We start from the raw sequence: 22,638 nt of genomic DNA, 5'->3' as shown, positions 1-22,638 counted from the left end.
GATATTTGAAAGTAGGGGCCTGAACTATATACTCTGCATAAATTTGGGCCAAATGCCGCAAAAAATGCAATTTTTTAAATTGGTCATTAAAAACGATCGTGTGTAGGCTCCAGAGCATTTTTCTCGACGTGAAAAATGGGCATGAAAAATTTAAAACATGCTCTATTTTTTCTCGTCTTTTTTTAACATCCTGAAAAACGGTTGTGTGTAGGCTTTAACGACGGGGAAAAAACGCGCATGCTCAGAAGCAAGATATGAGAAGAGAAATTTGCATAATCAGTCCAAAGGGTGGCGCCAAGCGAATGGAACTTCCCCTTTATAGTGCCGTCGTACGTGTTGTACGTCACCGCACTTTTCTCGAGCATTTTTTTTTTCACAATCGTGTGTATGCAAGGCAGGCTTGACAAGATTCACGTCGAGAAAAACAGTTTTTTTCCATGACATGAAAAATGGTCGTGTGTACGCGGCTTTAGGTGTTGGTGTTGCCATAACACTGTAAGCCCTCACTTTACTCTTGGTGGGCGCAGGAACAGGCCCTGCTGTGAAATATTAGATCAAGAATTGTAATTACATGCCCCAGGGGCAGAAAAATTGGGCCTTGGCCACTGGTGGCGGTGCCCAGAACCAAAAAATGTTCTTACAAGCTATCAACATAAACATTGAGGAGGAAGACGATAGTCACTCAGCATAACAGGATAGTCAATCAGCATCAGCATAGGCAGTCTTGAAGGGATCTCAGATTCATAAAAAAATTATTCAGTTACATCAGAATCAGGTGCTTGGTAGCAGGTGATCCAAGACCGATTCATTTATACGAAGGTCAGCCGATTGACCGAGTCGGTGGACAGGCGCACCCTGTGATCGGTTATAAAGCTTCCAACAGCACTGAATGTGCGTTCTGAAAGAATGCTGGATGCAGGACAGGCCAGTAGCTCAATTGCATACTGTGCAAACTCTGGCCAGTGATCCATCCTCAAGACCCAGTAACCCAGAGGATTTTCGGTGGGAAAGGTGTCCAAGTCTGATCTTGCCCCTAGGTATTCCTTCAACATGTAAATCAGACGCTGGCGATGGTTGCTGGAACTGCTCATATCTTGGGGCTGCGGACTAAAAAATTGTCTGAACACATCCGCAGTGGCGTATCTAGGGTATGGCACATATGGCTAGTGCCATAGGCACAACATGAAGGGGGCGCTCGTGAGTGGCTAACGATGCCTGACAGTTAGCCGATCCAACATGATCCTATCTGTGCCTCTGCCCCCCCCCCAGCCGACTATCGGCCAATCAGAATTCAGAGATGCCTGCTATAACCTGCCCACCTCCTTTCACAGCCCGCCAGATTTGATAAAGAAGATATGGATAGCCGGAAGTGGGACTGTACTGTATGGGGGGAGCGCTGGGCTGACGTCTGAACCGTTTTCTGTGCTTTACCACCAGTAAGTAAGCAGTGGCATTGTTACCTTTGGCAGTTTTCTTTTTCTACAGCTGGCAACACACCTCCGGGTTGTGCCTGCATGTGTCTTTCTCCTTTCTGTCTCTCACTCCCAAGCCTGTCACGATCTGCTCTACACCCAGGCAGCACAACTGCACACTGTCCTCTACTTTCCAGCTGCTGCCTGGGTGTTCTGTGTATATGAGCCACTCGCTGGTGCAGTAACAATGTCCTCTGCTGCCCGAGAGGGGGGGTGGGGCTTGCTGAAGTTTTTTTGCTGCTGGACAGAGCTATATTCTATGTAGGGGGTGTTTTGTTCAGAGAGGTCTGTACTATTGGAGGAGGAGGGGGTGGTCTGTGGGGGGCACAGCAGTCTGTCTCTCTGTGGTTGTGCGGAGCAATGTGGAGCAGTCTGTCTCTCTGTGGTTGTGTGGAGCAGTCTGTGTGCAGAGCAATGCAGAGCAGTCTGTCTCTCTGTGGTTGTGCAGAGCAATGTGGAGCAGTCTGTCTCTCTGTGGTTGTGCAAGGCAAAGCGGAGCAGTCTGTCTCTATGTGGTTGTGCAGGGCAATGTGGAGAAGTCTCTCTCTGTGGTTGTGCAGAGCAATGTGGAGCAGTCTGTCTCTCTGTGGTTGTGCAGGGCAATGCGGAGCAGTCTGTCTCTCTGTGGTTGTGCAGAGCAATGCAGAGAAGTCTGTCTCTCTGTGATTGTGCAGAGCAATGCGGAGCAGTCTGTCTCTATGTGGTTGTGCAGAGCAATGCGGAGCAGTCTGTGTGCAGAGCAATGCGGAGCAGTCTGTCTCTCTGTGGTTGTGCAAAGCAATGCGGAACAGTCTGTGTGCAGAGCAATGAGGAGCAGTCTGTCTCTGTGGTTGTGCAGAGCAATGTGGAGCAGTCTGTCTCTCTGTGGTTGTGCAGGGCAATGCGGAGCAGTCTGTCTCTCTGTGGTTGTGCAGAGCAATGCAGAGAAGTCTGTCTCTCTGTGATTGTGCAGAGCAATGCGTAGCACTCTGTCTCTATGTGGTTGTGCAGAGCAATGCGGAGCAGTCTGTCTCTCTGTGGTTGTGCAGAGCAATGGGGAGCAGTCTGTTTGCAGAGCAATGCGCAGCAGTCTCTCTCTGTGTTTGTACAGAGCAATGCGGAGCAGTCTGTGTGCAGAACAATGCTGAGCAGTCTGTCTCTATGTGGTTGTGCAGAGCAATGTGGAGCAGTCTGTCTCTCTGTGGTTGTGCAGAGCAATGTGGAGCAGTCTGTCTATCTGTGGTTGTGCAGGGCAATGCGGAGCAGTCTGTGTGCAGAGCAATGTGCAGCAGTCTGTCTCTGTGGTTGTGCAGAGCAATGTGGAGCAGTCTGTCTCTCTGTGGTTGTGCAGAGCAATGCGGAGCAGTCTGTGTGCAGAGCAATGCAGAGCAATCTGTCTCTCTGTGGTTGTGCAGAGCAATGGGGAGCAGTCTGTGTGCAGAGCAATGCGGAGCAGTCTGTCTCTCTGTGGTTGTGCAGAGCAATGTAGAGCAGTCTGTCTCTCTGTGGTTGTGCAGAGCAATGCGGAGCAGTCTGTGTGCAGAGCAATGTGGAGCAGTCTGTCTCTCTGTGGTTGTGCAGAGCAATGCGGAGCAGTCTGTCTCTCTGTGGTTGTGCAGAGCAATGCGGAGCAGTCTGTCTCTCTGTGGTTGTGCAGAGCAATGTGGAGCAGTCTGTCTCTCTCTGTGGCTGTGCAGAGCAATGTGGAGCAGTCTCTCTATGCATGGCAATGTGTGCCAGTGTGTCATCATTAGTGATTTTTTCTTTGTTAACCACTTGCCCACCGGGCCTATTCTGGCACTTCTCTCCTTCATGTAAAAATCACAATTTTTTTGCTAGAAAATTAATCAGAACCCCCAAACATTATATATATTTTTTTAGCAGACATCCTAGGGAATAAAATGGCAGTCATTGCAATACTTTTTGTCACACGGTATTTGCGCAGCGGTCTTACAAGCGCACTTTTTTGGGGAAAAAATCACTTTCTTGAATAAAAAAATAAGACAACAGTAAATTTTACCATTTTTTTTTATATATTGTGAAAGATAATGTTACGCCGAGTAACATGATACCCAACATGTCACGCTTAAAAATTGCGCCCGCTCGTGGCATGGCGTCAAACTTTTACCCTTAAAAATCTCGATAGGCGACGCTATAAAAAATTCTACAGGTTGCATTTTTTGCATTTTTTTTGTTACAGAGGAGGTCTAGGGCTAGAATTATTGCTCTCGCTCTAACGATCGCGGCGATACCTCACTTGTGTGGTTTGAACACAGTTTTCATATGCGGGCGCTACTCGCGTATGCGTTCGCTTCTGTGCGCAAGCTCGTCGGGAAAAAAAAATTGGTTTTCTTATTTCTTTTTATTTAGTTTATAATTTTTTACACTGAAATAATAAAAAAAAAATTGATCACTTTTATTCCTATTACAAGGAATGTAAACATCCCTTGTAATAGAAAAAGCATGACGGGTCCTCTTAAATATGAGATCTGGGGTCAAAAAGACCTCAGATCTCATATTTAGACTTAAATGCAAAAAAAGAAAAAAAAAATTGAAACTGTAATTTTTTCAAATGACAAAAAAATAATGTTTCTTTAAGACGCTGGGCGGGACTGACGTTTTGACGTCACTTCCGCCCAGCAGAGCTATGGGGACGGGTGGGGGCGATTTTTCCCTCACTCGCACCCCCACACAGCTGCCGAACAGACCCGATCGCCTCCGCCGCTACCGACGGCTCCGGTAAGCGGCAGAGGGCGTGGGAGAGCGGCGGGAGGGGCCCTCTCCCGCCACCGATAACGGCGATCTCGCCGCGGAGACCGCCGTTATCATTAACAGAACCGCCCACTGAAGAGATGGATATCTCGGTTGTGGCAGCAGCTGCTGCCGTTACCGAGATATCCATCTTTAAAAACGTGACGTATTTTGACTATGGGCGGTGGGCAAGTGGTTAAAGACTTTCCTGGCCTGCCTCAGCAGATCCTGTAAGCCAGGGTACCGCTGCACCACCAAGTTAAGGACATGAGCGAAACAGGGCACATGGGTCAGGTGTCCCTGTTGGAGGGCAGAGAGGAGGTTGGTGCCATTGTCACAAACCACCATTCCTGGCTGAAGCTGGCATGGCGTCAACCACCTCTGAGCCTGCCCCTGCAAAGCTGACAGGACCTCTGCCCCAGTGTGGCTCCTGTCTCCCAAGCACACCAGCTCAAGCACCGAATAGCATCTCTTTTCCTGCGTGCTTGAACACTTTGAACGCCTACGGAGCACAGCTGTTCCGAGGAGAAAGCAGCAGGGTAAGAGGGTATGGAGGAAGAAGAGGAGGGGGTGGATAAGAGATCTGTGGTAGAATCACCACTAGTAGCATTTTTGAGGCGTGGTGTTGGAACAACCTCCAACACTACTGCACCCTGTCCTGCATCCTTCCCAGCTGCCAGCAGAGTCACCCAGTGCGCTGTGAAAGATAGGTAACGTCCCTGTCCATGCCTGCTGGACCATGAGTCAGCGGTAATATGCACCTTATCGCTGACCGTCCTGTCCGTCCTGTCCAGCGAGGCCAAGACATTGCCTTCCACATGCCGGTAGAGAGCCTTCGTTTGGGAACCTGCCACTGAGGTGCCGTACATTCCTCAAATTCACGGAAGGGGGCAGAGTCTACCAACTGAAAAGGCTGCAGTTGAAGTGCTAGCAATTTAGCTAAGCTAGCATTCAACCGCTGGGCATGTGGATGGCTGGGAGCAAATTTGTCTTGCCGTTGTAGCAACTGTGGGAAGGGAAATTTGCCTGCTACAATCAGACGTTGGTGTACCAATAGCAGATTGCCTGCAAGTACTTGGCAGTGGCACACCTAATTCTACACCTTCATTCCTCTCAGTGCAGGTTTCTGAGAGGACTGAAGGTATAATTGGGTTTGAGATCCCAGCTGATGAGGATCATGGAGAGGTGCGCCCTTTCCTTTGGTGTGGGTCCTTTAAGTACGCTTGCCAACGGACTGCATGGAACTTTGATACATGTCTGGTCAAGCATGTGGTGCCCAAGTGGCTGGTGTTTTGGCCACGCTTGATACGCTTCAGACATATGTTGCAAATAGCAACAGTGCGATCTGCTGCACAAAAAAGTCCCACACCAAAGAACTTTTGGAAAAATGCGTGGAGTCAGCAGCGACCTGCACATGCGGAGCTCTGCAGTGTGATGCAGTCGGTTGGCTGCCCTTAAGCTGGCTGCCTCGTTGGAGATGTGCCTCCTCCTCCTCCTCTCTCCTATCAGGCACCCACGTAGACTTAGTGACCTCATTATCCCCTCCCTCCTCGTCACTGGAGCAAACCTGGCAGTATGCTGCAGCTGGAGGAACATGACTGCCAGTTTGTTGTCCTTCTTGGGCACACACTCTCTCTGGGCTCATGTTACTGCCTTCCTCAAGCTTGGTACCATCAACAGAGCCTTCAAAACGCTACGCGCCTAATTTGGCGCGAACGGCCCGTAAAGTTCGATATTTGAACGATCGAACAGCCGATGTTCAAATCGAACTCGAAGTTCTAATAGCGTCCACTGCGAAACATAAAGCTTTAGGTAGATTTTCCCCAAAGCTTGACCTTATCCGAAGGGAGATCCTTAAGGCCCTGCTTCACTTGTTCCTTTAGAACTTGACACATACCAACTGCCGCTACAGCAGGTTGGGTTTTACAGCCAGTGTTGCTCATCTTACTTTAAAAAAGTAATTAGTTACAGTTACAAATTACTTCTCCGAAAAAGTAATTGAGTTAGTGACTCAGTTACTACATTGGCAAAGTAATTAGTTACTTAGCAAAGTAACTGACTTTTTTTTTTAATATTCTACAATGCAATTATATAGTAGAGGGTGAGGAGTATATAGCAGAGGATGAGGAGTATATAGTAGAGGGTGAGGAGTATATAGTATATAAGAGGGTGAGGAGTATACAGTAGAGGGTGAGGAGTATATAGTAGAGGGTGAGGAGTATATAGCAGTGGCCCACTGCTATATACTCCTCACCCTCTACTATATACTCCAGTCCTCACCCTCTACTGTATACTCCTCACCCTCTACTGTATACTCCCCACCCACTGCTATATACTCCTCACCCACTGCTATATACTCTTCACCCACTGCTATATACTCCTCACTCACTGCTATATACTCCTCACCCACTGCTATATACTCCTCACACACTGCTATATACTCCTCACCCGCTACTATATACTCCTCACCCGCTACTATATACTCCTCACCCACTGCCAGTGGGTGAGGAGTATATAGCAGTGGGTGAGGAGTATATAGCAGTGGGTAAGGAGTATCCTATCCCATCCTATATGGAATGTGCCCACCATACCCATCCTATATAGATTGTACACTGTGCCCACCCTACATGCAGACTCAATGCAGATCACACAGCTCCCCATCGAGAGGGCAGTGCCAGGTACAGACCCCCTGTGCCCACACTCAGCACCCAGCTCTTTGTCTGATTCCCCCCCCCCGGTGCCAACATTTAGGGGTACAAAAGACAAAGTTGTAGCCCCCCTCTTACCTGCAGCACAGATCAGAGCCATGCAGCCCAGTACGGTGACAGCAGACATGTCCTAGGACTCCCATCCAGAGGGGTGCCCGTGTGCCTGGATGGTCCCCTTTTGCAATGTGTGGGGATCACACAGGAATGAGGATCGTGGGGGGGGGTGGCGCGCCATCAGTGCCTACTACGAGGCTTCTCACAGAGCAGGTGGAAGAGCTCCCCCCTCCTCCTCCGCACATGGTACGGCCAGAGATAGGAACAAGGTGGCTCTGGGGGGATCGGAGCCCCACTGGGGGCAAGGGGGGGACTTTTTCCCCCCCTGGCCGCGGCGCCGCCCCTGCACGAACTGCCGCCCCGAGGCCTGCGCAAAACCAACGCGCTGACGTCATGCATGATGCGGGCGCCCAGACCCGGCAATTACTCTGCTGCCATCTAGTGGCAGTAGATGTAATTGCGGTAACGCCGCCCAGTAATGGGAACGGCGTTGCCGAGAGGGAAAAAGTAATCTGATAGATTACTCTTTACCCTCAGGAGGCCCATCGTTACCTAACGGCGTTTATTTAAATGCCGTTAGTTACAACACTGGTTACAGCACCCGCCATTACAAAAGAAGACTTTAGTAAGGATTCCAATTTCTTTTCAGAAGGATCCTTAAAAACATGAGCATTGTCTACAGGACAAGTTAGGCTTTTTTTTACACAAGAAATGGCTGCATCCACTGCAGTTTCCATTTCTTGATAAACTTCTCTTCCATAGGATAAAGAACATCAAATTTCCTAGGCGGAGGGAAAAACGACTGTCTGGATGTTGCCAGTCTGCGTAAATAAGATTCTCCATTAAAGGATGAACCGGAAAGGAACATGCAGCCTGTGGGGATTTTAATGAACCCAGGGAGGAGACAGATGATTCAATTGACCCAGAAGAGGGCAACTTGAACGTTGAATGTACTACCTCAGCATAACCTGCAATTTAAGAACCCCTGATCCATCCGACTGCTCCTCCTCTGGAAATGCTACCTCACCATCTTCATCCTCAGACTTTTCTGAACGAGGATCTAAGATAATAGAAGGAGACCTACTCCGCTTTTTGGCTTTTCCGTGAGGATGCTGCGATTAGAGTAGCGATCCTCCCGTTGTTTAGCGCTGCTGCCAAGGTATCCTCAGTGACATATGCTCTCAGGTGTCCGAGGTATTTTTCAAGCCTCCCGCGTTGCGTCTGCGCAGTAGAGCGGGGTGCATGCCGCACGTGTCCACTCGCATGACCACGCCCCCTCTTTCCGGCCGTGCCCTGTAAAGCGCACCCCCCCCCGCACGTGTGTAGAATGGTGGAAAAATACCCACAATAGGGGAGAGAGGAGGATCCCCCAACAAGCAGCCATACCTCACTGAACAGAGGTTTATTGCAGAGCTTGAAGCAGAGGAAGCATGCTACCTGAGGAGCAACTGACAATGACCTGGTCCTGGGCATGGTGAGTGGATAACAGCTCTTTACTCCTTCCAGTGGCGGACATAGGAAAGACGGTACTCAAAAAGGGAAAAGTCCTTAAGATGCTTTCTATCTCGGATCTTTTCCCACTTACCTTATCTCCGCCGCAGGACTGCTGAAGACCAGACAGTACCAATCTTCATCTATCACGGCAGGTATGTTGTGCCAACCTGCAGCCGAGCTCTGTGTTCCCCCCTGATGGTTGACATAAGCCACCGCCGTGGCGTTGTCCGACTGAATCCTGATTGGGCGACCTTGCAACCTCCTCGACCACGAGGAGAGGCATAGCCTGATTGCCCGAAGTTCCAGGACATTGATCGGCAGATGGGATTGTTCTAGAGACCAGCGACCCTGGGCTGACTGGACCCACCCAGACACAACCCCCAACCCATGAGTCTGGCATCCGTCGTAATCACCGTCCACTGGAAGGGAAGAAACAACTTCCCGGACCGAAGAGCCGGGGATCTCAGCCACCAATTCAGAGAGACTGACTAGGTGGCTTACCTGAATCTGCCGATCCAGAGACAATGGAGATTTGTTCCATTTGTACAGGATCTCCCTCTGCAATACACAAGTGTGGGACTGGGCATACAGTACTGCCGCGAAGGAGACTACCATCAGGCCCAGGACTCAAAAATGGAGAGACGACCATATTGCTGCCCAAAGACCAGAGCACTTTTTGCGATTCGGGACTGCGCCGCTTTAACTGACAATTGCGCGGTCGTGCGACGTGGCTCCCAAACAAAATTGGCATTCTTTTCTCCCCACAAATAGAGCTTTCTTTTGGTGGTATTTGATCACCTCTGCGGTTTTTATTTTTTGCGCTATAAACAAAAATAGAGCGACAATTTTGAAAAAAATGAATATTTTTTACTTTTTGCTATAATAAATATCCCCCAAAAATATATAAAAAAACATTTTTTTTCCTCAGTTTAGGCCGATACGTATTCTTCTACATATTTTTCGTAAAAAATAAATCGCAATAAGCGTTTATTGATTGGTTTGCGCAAAAGTTATAGCGTTTACAAAATAGGGGGTATTTTTATGGAATTTTTATTAATATATTTTTTTACTAGTAATGGCCGCGCACGCGCCCCTAGCGGCCGCTCAAAGAGCCGACGTTATACTACGGGCTCTCGCCCAGGAGAGCCGACCTGCCGCCGTATAATGACGGCGGCTGGTCGGCAAGTAGTTAACACCCACCCAAATTCCTTAAGATGCGTTCTATCTCGGATCTTTTCCCACTTACCTTATCCCCGCCGCAGGACTGCTGAAGACCAGACAGTACCAATCTTCACCTATCACGGCAGGTATGTTGTGCCAACCTTCAGGGATATGGGTTCCTATTAAAAAGAAGACCTCTTCCCTGGACCTTGTAAAAGACTCTGCCAGAAAACGTTTGCGCATTTATGTAGCGAAAGTACTGGATCCCAGTCCTCCAAGGAGAGACATTACAGGCAAAACCTCAGTCTTCTGCAAGATCCGGTTACCATCCATTCAGGCGTATAAAATAAGCCTTTTTAGATGGCTCCGATTGCGCAGCTCTTTAACCCCCGGAGGGATTTTAGCAGAGTTTCTTCTTAGCACATCCTTTTTTTTTAAGGTGTTTATTTAAAACTTTTTTACAGAGAAAATTACAAAATAATCAAAAGGCCGCACAGGCAGCCATTAGAACATAACAGCAGAACAGTTATATCAAAAAAACAATAAACAGCCGGACCAACAGTAGTCCAACAATAAAGAAAAGAAAACCCCAAAACATACACACAAACAATCCAACACACACAAACACACACAGCCAAAGTGACCACGACTGCAACCTCATAACAGTAGGATACCCAAGGCACCAAAAACAGAAAATGCAGTGCAGTAGGATCTGCCATCTTTTAACATCATCAGATCAATGGGAAAGCTGGGAGGAGAGGATCTCCCCCCAGAAGTCCTTTGAGACATCTAGCCACGGCTGCCACACTTTATAAAAAAAATTGGGGCACGCCCTACTTATGTACACCAATTTAAATTTAGGAAGAAGGCTATGAACTATATTTAAAAAAACATTAATCGAGAGGGGGCCCACATCCTTCCAGCAAAGCAGTATAGTTTTTCTTGCATAGTATACGTAACAGAGTCCTGGGGTGAGATCGGGGAATGTGATCATTCAGCACCCCCAGAAGTCCAACCTCTGGAGTATGAGGTACCTGTAAATGTAACTTGTTAGCAAAAAAATCAAACATATCTGTCCAAAATGCCGAAAGCCCTGGACACGTCCAAAACATATGAAACCAGTCAGCAGCCATCGTGCCACATCTACAACAGGCTGCATCCCGTCCCAGACCCATCCTAACCAATCGAGCAGGTGTGTAGTGTAAATTGTGTACAAACTTAAATTGCACTAACACATCAGCAGTACTAATGATATCCTGAAAGCATACCTCCGTAGCTTCCTCCCAATCCTCCTCAGAAAGTTCAGGCATAATCCTCAGCCATTTGGTATGAGAGTCCTGAAAGGGATCGGCCCCCTGGAGATGGCCATAAAAAGTCGTCACTAACTTGTCAATGTCAGAAAAGGACAGTAGACCTTCAACGGGAGTCTCCGAGAGCTCAACGTTCAGGGACCCAAACTGTGTCCGGGGGGGCATGTCTCAGCAATAGATATTTAAAGAAGAATTTATTATCCAGACCAAAATTAAGCCTAAGTGTCTCAAAGGATAGTAGTGTATTCTCTACTATAATTTGTGAGAGGTACGTTATTCCATTGTGGGTCCACCACATCGAATCCGGATGACCATAAAGCTCTGGGACATTCTGGTTCCGCCATAGAGGAGTCTGCGGCGACACGCCAGATGTGGCATGCGACAGCAGCCTCCCACTCTCCCCCCCAGGCCAGAAAACAGACCTCGACAGGAGAGAGCCTAGAGCCCCCAGACCTCCAAAACCTATGCAATTCATCCCGCAAGGAAGTAGGGGGTTCAAACAAGGACAGTAAGAGAGCATTAGCCGGAGTCTGGGGGTCAGAGTGCAGCCAATAATGGACATAGGTGAGCTGGGAGGCCAGAATATAGTACCGCAGGTTTGGGCAAGCCAGGCCTCCCACGGCCTTGGCCGCCTGAAGGGAAGATCTATTTATACGAGGGCGGGAACCACTCCAGGTGAAGCCAAAAAGAGCAGAGTCCAATTTTGCAAAACATTTTTTGGTAAGAATAACCGGGGAGGGAGGGGTGGTGCTCCCGAAGCTGCTTCGAACGCTGAATGCAGCTAGGGAATCGCGACGGCTCCCGGAATCCATGCGACAAGCTAGCATAGTCCTACTGCTTAAACCTGGAAAGGACCCATTAGATCCTGGCTCTTATAGGCCGATATCGCTCCTTCAAAGTGATATAAAAATATTAGCAAAGGTCTTGGCAATGCGGCTAAATAAGGTAATCACGGCAATTATACATACTGATCAATCAGGTTTTATACCGGAGAGATCCACTGCCATTAATCTTAGGAGATTGTTTGTAAATATGCAGTCAACGGCGGACAATGTGGGAGATAGAGCTCTGTTGTCTTTAGATGCCCACAAGGCTTTCGACAGCATTGAATGGCAGTACTTGTGGGCTACTTTGACCAGATTTGGATTTGGGCCTGTGTTCCAGTCATGGGTGCGGCTCCTGTACGACTCCCCCGTGGCGGTTATTAGGGAGGAGGGCAGAGTGTCTTCTCCCTTCCCGCTCCATAGGGGGACCCGACAGGGGTGCCCCCTCTCACCCTTGCTGTTCGCGGTTGCCATAGAACCATTGGCGGCTCTGGTGCGTTCCAACCCCTCAATTACGGGATTTCAGTACGGATTGACACACGAAAAAATTATGCTCTATGCGGACGATACTATGCTTCTACTGGGTGACACGTCGGGCTCGCTTCGGGAGGCGATGTCGGTGGTTCAGACATTCGGGTCCTTTTCGGGGCTATTGATTAACTGGTCTAAATCCGCGCTTATGTTCCTGGATTCGACGAACTCGCAGGATTGTACGCTGATGGAAATTCCGGTGGCGACTAAATTTAAATATTTGGGAGTGTGGGTGACCCCTCAACCGCTTGATTATGTTTCGCTTAATCTCACCCCCTTAGTAGGCAGGATCAGAGACAAAATTAAAGTGTGGTCGAAATTAAAAATGTCCCTAGTCGGTAGAGTTAATCTCACAAAAATGGTGTTTATGCCTCAGTTATTATATATGCTGCATAACACTCCCATGGTTGTCCCACTCAGGATTTTTAGAATTATTAACTCCCTATTCCGTGCATTTCTCTGGCTTAATAAGACCCCCAGGATTAAACTGGAACAATTACAAAAACCGAAGGAGGCGGGAGGGCTTGCTCTCCCAAATCCCTGGGTGTACTACTTAGCTGCCCAATTACAACACATTGCTCGAGCCATGAGTAAGGGACGGGGTGACCCGGTGGTAGATATAGTAAATCGCACGGCGGGTATGGATAATTGGGTGACGGGTCTCGAATCTTTGCAATGCGCTAAATCGAACAAACTATTTCCCACATATGTATTAATGCAGAAGATTTGGAACAAAACCCGCCAATTGCAGAACATAGAGGGCTTTACAGGGCACAGCCCAATCTGGAACAATCGCTATTACGAGGAGTTGATGACGCTGACATGTGGGGAACGCTGGAGGAGGTATGGGGTAACTCACCTGGTACATATCTTCTCCGGGGGCCGTCTGCTTTCTTTTGCGGAGCTCCAGGAGAAGTTTGGCCTTCCTCAGGCAATGCATTTTTATTATTTACAATTGAGTCATGCCGTTAGGGCCCAGGCTGGGAGCAACCCTTGGATATTATCCCCTGCCCCGATCTTCCACTTTATGACTGGGACAACTAGCTTCAGGGGTTTCATCTCGAGCTCATACGCCATGCTGCTGTCGGCATTTTTGCCGGGCATCCCCTCAGGGTGGTGACCTCCTGGGAAAGTGATGTGGGCGTTTTCGAGGAGGAGCAGTGGGAGGAGGCATTGCTAGCTATACAGGGAGGCTCACTTAACGTAGCACAACACCTGTCACAATTGTACATTGTTCTCCGGGTGCATTACACTCCAGCCAGATTGTACAGGATGGGCCTGGTTGCCGATGACAGCTGTCCTAGATGCGCTAGAGATCATGGAGACCTCATCCACCTGATGTGGAGGTGCCCCAAATTACATCTATATTGGGCGGGGGTTCTCAAAACATTAAATGAAGTATTTCTGATTCAAATACCACAGACCCCCAAGGTGTGCATTTTGGGTATTATAGAAGATCTCCCACTAGAGGACAACCCGAAGAAGGCCATTGGTAGGGCCCTTTTCCAGGCTCGCAAACTTATCCTCAGACATTGGAAGGATGTAGAACCCCCAAGACTGGGGGAGTGGATAGCTCAGATGGGTTGTACTCTCCGAGCAGAGAAATATATATATCAGCACAGGAAAAGGGGGGGAAGGTTTGAGTTGCTGTGGGCTCCCTGGTTAAATTCCCCAGGGCTGGCCCCACTTGAGTTGGTACAGGACAGGCTGCTCATATAAGAGGATGGAGGTGAAGACTCACTATGGGGCCAATGACACACAGTAGAGAGGGGAGGCGGAGTGGTCCAGGGGATGGAATTCTAACACATACTGGTGCGGGTTACGGGGTGTGAGGTTCTGCCAGAACCCGTATTTCGTGGTACTACAAACTGTGGTGCCCTTTATAGGAGGAAGAGGTAGCATTCCAGAAGTTTTGTGTGGATTTTTTGTTATTTCCTTTTTTTTTGTTTTATGAGAATGTGTAAGGATGGTTGAATAATGACTAACACAAAATGTATGTAACCATGTATTTTTATTGCCATATTATTCAATAAACATCCTTTTTTGAGAAAAAAAAAAAAAGAATACCGGGGAGGCACAAAAACAATAAATACCTTTTGGTAAAAAAATAATTTTAAAAATATTAATACGTCCAATTAGATTAAGGGGCAATGACGTCCAGGTACGGAACTTACCTGCCATTTCTTGAAACACAGGGTTAATGTTAAGTTCTTCATATCTAGAGAGGTCAGCATGTATCTGGATTCCCAAGTATTTAAAGGACTGTGACAGAGTTATGCGTAACCCTGTAGATAGTCAAGTGGGACCGGGGGGCGATCGCAAAGGCCTGGGACTTCTCCCAGCCCACCTGGAGCCCCGAGACCGCACCAAACTCCACGACCACCGGTATGAGAGCTCAAAGGAGCTTTCCTTCCCATTAAGATAAACCAGGGCATCGTCTGCATAGAGAGAAATCCTCTCCTCCAACAGACCAGATCGGATGCCCCCAATCTCAGACGCCTGCAGCACCGCCAAGGCCAATGGCTCAATGGCTAATGCAAACAGGAGTGGAGAGAGAGGGCATCCCTGCCTGGTGCCCCTTTCAAGGGAAAACGAATGAGAGATATCCTTGTTCGTGCGGACCCTAGCCTTCAGAGCTGCGTACAACAAACGGGCCCATTTAATAAAGCCCTGGCCAATCCCCATCCGAGCCATAGTTTCCCAGAGGAAGGGCCAGCTAACAGTGTCAAAAGCTTTTAATATGTCCAAAGAGAGGACTAAACCACTACATTTCATGCGTGCCGTTCTGTAAATGTGTAAGAATAGCCTACAAATGTTAGCATAAGTACTCCTGCCAGGCATGAAACCCGACGGGCGGTATAAGGGATAGAATGACTGTCTGACCGCCTGAGGGCACGTATTTTTTAAAAATGTTTGGAGTAATTGCTCAGAAGCGATATGGGCGATAAGACCCTCACAGCATCCTGTCCTTACCAGGTTTCGGTATAACCACAATGAGGGCCTCATTCATGGAATCCGGAAGATTCCCCGTCCCAAGAGAGTCCTTGGTAAACTTTGAGTAGTTTAGGAGCCAATTCCTCTATATGTGTCCGATACCACTCCGAGGAGAGACCGTCCATACCCGGAGTCCTATTAGAGGGTAAGAGGCGAATGGCCTCGACAACCTCCTCTAGGGTAATAGGCCTATCCAGCAGAGTCCTTTGGGATTCAGTTAAGTTTGGGAAACTAAGAGTCTCAAAAAAGCCCACAAATTCAGATTGCACTGGGATCGCCTCACCCCTGTACAGGTTACTATAAAAATCTGCAAAGGTCTGGTTAATTGTCAATGCGTCCGTAGTGGATGAGCCGTCAGGGAGCTGGATTGAGGCTATCGAGGAATCCTGAAAATCCGTATGGGCAAGATAGGCAAGAAGCCTACCGTTCTTCCCTCATGTTCAAGGATACGAGCAGAAAGGTATAGTTGTTGTTTTTTGGTTAGATCTATCATGTGAAGCTGCAGTGCCCTGTGGGCATCCGTCAGCATACCCCGGGTTTCAGAGGTGGGAGCACCTGCATGCCGAGCACGAGCCTCCTCAAGAGCTTTCTGAAGAGTGTCCCCTGCCTCTCGCTTAGCGCATCTGTATGTCTGAATGCGAGAAATATAGGAACCCCGAACAGCCTTGAAGATATCCCACACAGAGCCCCAGGCTGCAGAACCTGCGTTGAGAGACCAGTAAAGCGACATGTCAGTCGGGATTGCCTCAGAGATCTCTGGCGTAGAAATCCAGAGAGGGCTGAGTCGCCAGGTCCGGAACAACGGCCTATGGCCCAGCTTCAAACCTATCTGCACCATAGAGTGGTCTGACTCAGTTCGGGATATATACATCATGGACTGTACACAGGGCAACAAATGCCCTGTGGCCAGCGCAATTATCAAGTCTGGAGAGCACTGCATAAGACCTAGACTGGCAGGAGTACACTCTGGCAGTGGGATATTTCCAGCGCCACAAATCCACATATCCATATGTAGAGCACCACGCATGAAACAGCTTAGACTCAGATTGCATAGGTTTCAGTCTATCTAAATCAGGTTGTATGACAGAGTTAAAATCCCCAAGGATAAGCATAGTCACCTTAGGCAAAGTGGCAAAATGAACACTGAGTTGAGAAAAAACTGCAGCCGTGACAGGGGGGAGGAAGATATACCGTGGTCAGGATAAGGGGCTCCCGTAAATGGAGACATGGAGGATGACAAACTGCCCCTTGGGATCAAGAATGACTTGGTGACACATGAAAGGCAACCCCTTACGGATCAGGACTGCAACCCCCCAGGCATAAATAGAGTAGGTGGATTGATTTGTGACTGGCGACCCAGTGTTTCTTGGGGGCCAACACCTTGGACCCCATGAGGTGAGTTAACTGAAGGCATAAGATATGGGGTTTAAATTGTTTCAGGGCCTCAAAAACGGACGCTCTTTTAAATTTAGAGTTTATCCCACGGACATTCCACGAGCAGATTGTTACCTCAGCCATGGGTGTAGTGAAGGTACAAGGTCAAGGAGGGGGAACCCCGGAGGAGCCCCACCCCCAGTCACGGCCACAGGAGCAAATAATGGTCCGCAGCGATGTACACACACACACATCCTAACACACCTCAGACACACCAACGTACACATAGTTACATAGTTACATAGTTACATAGTTAGTCAGGTTGAAAAAAGACACAAGTCATCCAGTTCAACCACAAAAAAATAAACAAACGAAATAAAAAAACACAATACAATCCCATACACCCAACTCCATACCCACAGTTGATCCAGAGGAAGGCAAAAAAAAAAACAGCAGAGCATGATCCTATTTGCTACAGCAGGGGAAAAAATTCCCTCCTGATCCCCCGAGAGGGCAATCGGATTTACCCTGGATCAACTTTACCTACAAATCTTAGTACTCAGTTATTTTATGTACATTTAGGAAAGAATCCAGGCCTTTCTTAAAGCAATCTACTGAGCTGGCCAGAACCACCTCTGGAGGGAGTCTTTCCACATTTTCACAGCTCTTACTGTGAAAAAACCTTTCCGTATTTGGAGGTGAAATCTCTTTTCCTCTAGACGCACCAACGTACACACAACTATATACAAATTCACAATCAGAGCCCAAAAGGCCAATAAGTCCATTGCCCAGCTCCAAAAAGGCGGAGAGGCAAAAAAGGAAAAACAAAAAAAGGGGAAGGATCCCAGAAAAACAGGGAAACAAAATAAGTCAGTGTTCAGCAATAGTGTTTCCATAAGGAGTAGAAAAATTAAGTCTGGAGGGGGGAACCACTCCAGGGCAGCTGGACCTCAATCAGGGACCGAGGACAAGTACTCTCCCCCATGCGGGTTAAGTGCGATCATTCACCAACCGCAGTCTCGGCAAAAAATGTAAACAAAAAATGTATTCGGCAAATAAAAGAAAAATGTAGAAAAAGCAGCAACAGAGCAGGTGGAATAAGGCAGGGACAACAGTTCCAACCGTAGTACCTTTAAACTGCTACGGTCAGCATCAGACAGGAGGCCTAGGAGGACGAGGCAGCGACTCCCACCAGGACATGGCATCTTGCGGGGACTGGAAGAAATGGACCTTCCCCTGGTAGGCGACCCGGAGGGTGGCAGGGAACAGCATGGAGTATTGGACAGTTTTGTTCCCGGAGCTTCAGCTTGATACGTTGGTAGCCGGCTCTGCGATTGTGGGACCGATACAGAGTAGTTAGGAAAGAGGGACACCACGGCGTTGTTAATTCAGTGACTTACCCATCCTCCTGGCAGCCCCCAAAATGGAGTCACAAACCCTATAATTCATGGAGCCGGATCACCATCGTGCCAGGAGGGGTCCTTCAGGAAGGGGGGCGCCCCGGGACTTGGTGGGCCCTCTCAATTACAAAACAAGAGGAGAGCTGTTCGCGGCCAAATTCCTGTTCAAGCCAGCTTTCCAAGAAGGCAACATGATCAGAGTCCTCCACCCTCTCAGGCAACCGGACCAGGCGCAGGTTGTTCCTGCGCAAACGGTTTTCGAGGTCATCGATCTTATCCTCTAGCGTGGCAATCTTCCCCCATAGGAGTTAAAGGGGTTGTAAAGACAAAAATATTTTCCTCTTAAATTAAAGTCTGACAGTAGCTGATAAAGTAAAAAGTAATGTTTTGCATTATAACTAGTTTGATACCTGTTGAAATTGAGCTGTTTTATTCACCTCCGTCACTCCTGAATCATTATTCTCACTGACTTCCTGGTTTGCGGTGCGCATTCATTCTTGCTACATCACGGCCTAATGGGAACTACAGTTCCCATTAGGCTTAGCCTCCATGACTGTGAGGGATAAGAGAGCATCTTCACGCAGGGCTGTAGTCATAGGGAGGGGGTGAGCGCATTCTGCTTTCCACCATGCAAAACGGCTCAGATGCTGGTGGAAAGCAAGAAGAGGAGTCACAGGAAATTGCATTTTCAAACCTGGATTACTGTATTTTGGAGGTCAAAAGGAAAAACGGGGTAAGTGATATTTAAATGCTCTAGCTTACAGCAATCAATTGATCTAATAAAAATTGAACCTTTAGTGTTCCTTTAAGTTTAGGCAGGATAGGGGTAACTGTGTCCTCACTAACACGTTGTTCGGCTTCAGTGACCTAGCCGCGCAGCTTATGCACATCTTGCCGCATTATGTTCAAGTCTATTTTCAGGCCATCCACCTTTCCCACAAGATCTACATGGTTTACCTTTATTGTAGCCAAGACCTCTGCCAGAGTAGGCTCCTTAACTTCCGTTACGATCGCCGGATCGGGGGCCGCATGAGGAAGGACATCCGCGGGATCTTGGTGCTCCGGGGAGGGTGGTGGGGACCCGTTCTGGCTGTCTTCGAAGAGATCCGGAGTGGAGGCAGAAGATGCACTAGGCCGAAGAACGGTGCTGCGGCGGCCATCTTGACAGGAGCGCATGGTAATGCTCATCTTCGGTGGTGGTTGTTTCTTCCCACGCCGCTTTCCCATGCACCAAAATGCCTTCCAGGGGTGCAGGAGACTATCAGGTAAGGAAAGAATCGTCTGTCAGCGCTGGATGATCAGGATGGAGCAGGATTGTCTGGGGAGAGAACGGAGCTGCTCAGGAACACGTCTGTTCACATCCCGCGCTAGGCCATGCCCCTTCTTAGCACATCCTTAATCGCGACCATCACCTTAGACACCGGCGAAAAAACTGAGGTACTTCCCTTATAGGATGGGTTATATAGAGGGACCTTGTCTTCATTGGGTGTGAGCTAAACAACAAACTATGTAATAATTAAAAGCTCTTAAAAGTGTCCCGTGGTGTAAAAAAAAGAAAAATAGGATTTTTTGTACTCACCATAAAATCCTTGTCTCTGTCGTCCATGGCTGGACACAGCCTTCTCAAGTCTTGACAAGTGGGTTATGTTCCTGGTCACAGGAGAGGACAAGGCAGAACATGTTAGATAATTAAATACATGTTACTTTAACAGAGTTGAACAGCCCTGCACAGGGGGCAATCCCTCCGGACATAACCCTCCTCCCTGCAGCATGCAGCCTCAGTTCGTAACAAGCAGTACAAACCTAAAAAGGAGGGTGGGTGCTGTGTCCGCCCATGAACGACAGAGAAAAGGATTTTACGGTGAGTACAAAAAATCCTATTTTCTCTTATGATCCATGGATGGACACAGCCTTAAGTCTTGACAAGTGGGACGTCCCCAAGCAGTGTAAAACAAAAAAAACTGAGGGGTGGAAACAGTATCAGTAAAAACAAACAACTTCACCCCCAAACAAGCAGAGTTCCTTTAACGGAGGAGGTGCAACTATAAACAGCCGCCTGCAAAACCTTGCGGCCAAAGGAAGCATCAAAAGATGCACTCACATCAACCTTGTAACATTTTGAAAAAGTGTGAACATACGACCAATTCACCGCCTTGCACACCTGTGAGACAGACGCTTGATGTTGGAAAGCCCAGGAAGCACCAATTGCCCTGGTCGAATGTGCCGTCACCGGAAAGGGGGCACCCGCCCCTTAAGAGCATAGGCCTGTATAACGGTCTGCCTGATCCACGAGAAATGGTGGCTCATGAGACCGCCAGGCCCTTTTGTAGACCAGACACCGACACAAAAAAGTGAGTCGGTAATCCGAAACGTAGCCGTAGCAGACAGGTACACCCGCAAAGCGTGTACAACGTCTAAAGTATGAAGCGCAACCTCTCTAGGATGCGCCGGCCGAGGACATAAGGACGGAAGAACAACCTCATTCAGGTAAAAGGCCGAAACCACCTTCAGAAGAAAGGAAGGTTGCGGGCGCAACACCACCTTATCCTTATGGAGGAACAAGTATGGCGATTTGCAAGACAAGGCCGCCAACTCAGAAACCCTTCTGACAGAAGTAATGACCACCAAAAAGGCCACCTTCTGAGATAGTGTCAAGAGAGGAATCTCGCCAATGTTTTCAAAGGGATGTTCCTGAAGAACTGAGAGCACCAGATTCAAATCCCATGGAGGAAGAAGTGGTTTAAGAGGGGGAAGTATATGACGAATCCCCTGCACAAAAGGTACCCACCAGAGAAAGTACACAGCCAAGGCTGAAATCTGTCCCTTAATGGTGCTTAAGGCAGGTTTCTGATCCACTCCATGCTGTAAAAACAGCAGATCCCTGGAAACCGAATACGTCCGTGGACGTCACCCCATCTCTTTGCACAAAGAGATGTAGGCCTTCCAGGTGAGATGGTAGATCTTCCTGGAAGAAGACTTCCGTGCTCTCAGCACAGTTGAGATGACCGAGTCGGAAAGACCCCGGTCTCTTAAAACCTGTCTTTCAATAGCCATGTCGTTAAAGCCAACGACTGTAAAGCAGGATGAAGTATGGGACCTTGAGACAGAAGGTCCTCCCGCATTGGCAGCCACCAGGGTGCATCTGCCACCAGGCGCACAAGATCGGCGTACCAAGGGCGCCAAGGCCAATCTGAAGTGATTAGAATCATCGGGATCCCCTTGGCCTCCACTCTGCGGAGCACCTGGGGAAGCAACTTCAATGGGGGAAAGGCATAAAGTAGCCGATACTGACCCCACGGGGCCACCAACGCATCTGACGCGTCTGCCTAGGGATCTCAGGACCTGGCCACGAACCTCGACACCTTGCTACAAAGGAGCTGAAACACCTCCGGATGCAATGACCATTCCCCCAGTCCAGCATCTGGGGACTCAGGTAGTCTGCCTGCCAGTTTTCTACACCCAGAATGTAGACGGCCGACAGAGCCGACACACGTCTTTCCGCCCACCTTAGGATGTGAGAGACCTTGGACACTGCAGCCGAGCTCTGTGTTCCCCCTGATGGTTGACATAAGCCACCGCCGTGGCGTTGTCTGACTGCATCCTGATTGGACGACCTTGCCACCTCCTTGACCACGAGGAGAGGCATAGCCTGATCGCCTGAAGTTCCAGGACATTGATTGGCAGACGGGATTGTTCTAGAGTCCAGCGACCCTGGGCCGACTGGACCCACCCAGACGCAACCCCCAACCCGTGAGTCTGGCATCCGTCGTAATCACCGTCCACTGGAAGAGAAGAAACGACTTCCCGGACCGCAGAGCCGGGGATCTCAGCCACCGATTCAGAGAGACTGACTAGGTGGCTTACCTGAATCTGACGATCCAGAGACAATGGAGATTTGTTCCATTTGGACAGGATCTCCCTCTGCAATACACAAGTGTGGGACTGGGCATACAGTACTGCCTCAAAGGAGGCTATCATCAGACCCAGGACTCACATGCAAAAACGGAGAGGCGACCATTTGCGGGATGCCAACAGCTTCACTGCAGACTGAAGAGTCTGCATCTTTTCCAGGGGAAGAAAGACTTTCACTTCCGAGGAGTCCAGAATCAACCCTAGGTACTCCAAACGCTGAGTCGGTACCAGGACTGACTTTTGAATGTTTAACACCCACCCAAATTCTTGGAGGGTCTTGCTGGCTATAGACACATCCACCTCTAATTCTGAGCCAGAATCTGCTCTCAGAAGAAGATTCTCTGAGTAGCCCAAGATGGCAATTCCTCGCTGTCTCAGCAAAGCTAGGATCGGTGCGAGTATCTTGGTGAAAACTCTTGGGGCTGACGCTAGTCCATAGGGAAGGGCCACAAACTGATAGTGGTCCTCCCCTATCACAAAGCGCAGAAACTTCTGGCGACTTGTGCAAATTGGGACATGCAAGTATGCGTCCTTGATGCCCAAGGATGCCAGAACGCCCCCCGGATGAAGCGCAGCCACCACCGAGCGAATTGATTCCATGCGGAACCTCCTTACTCTCACAAAGGTATTTAGGGCTTTGAGGTCCAAAATTGGACGGATCCTGTCCTTCGGGA

Source organism: Rana temporaria, chromosome 7 (genome assembly GCF_905171775.1).
Source record: "Rana temporaria chromosome 7, aRanTem1.1, whole genome shotgun sequence".
NCBI lineage: Eukaryota > Metazoa > Chordata > Amphibia > Anura > Ranidae > Rana > Rana temporaria.
This window is presented reverse-complemented; position numbering follows the sequence as displayed.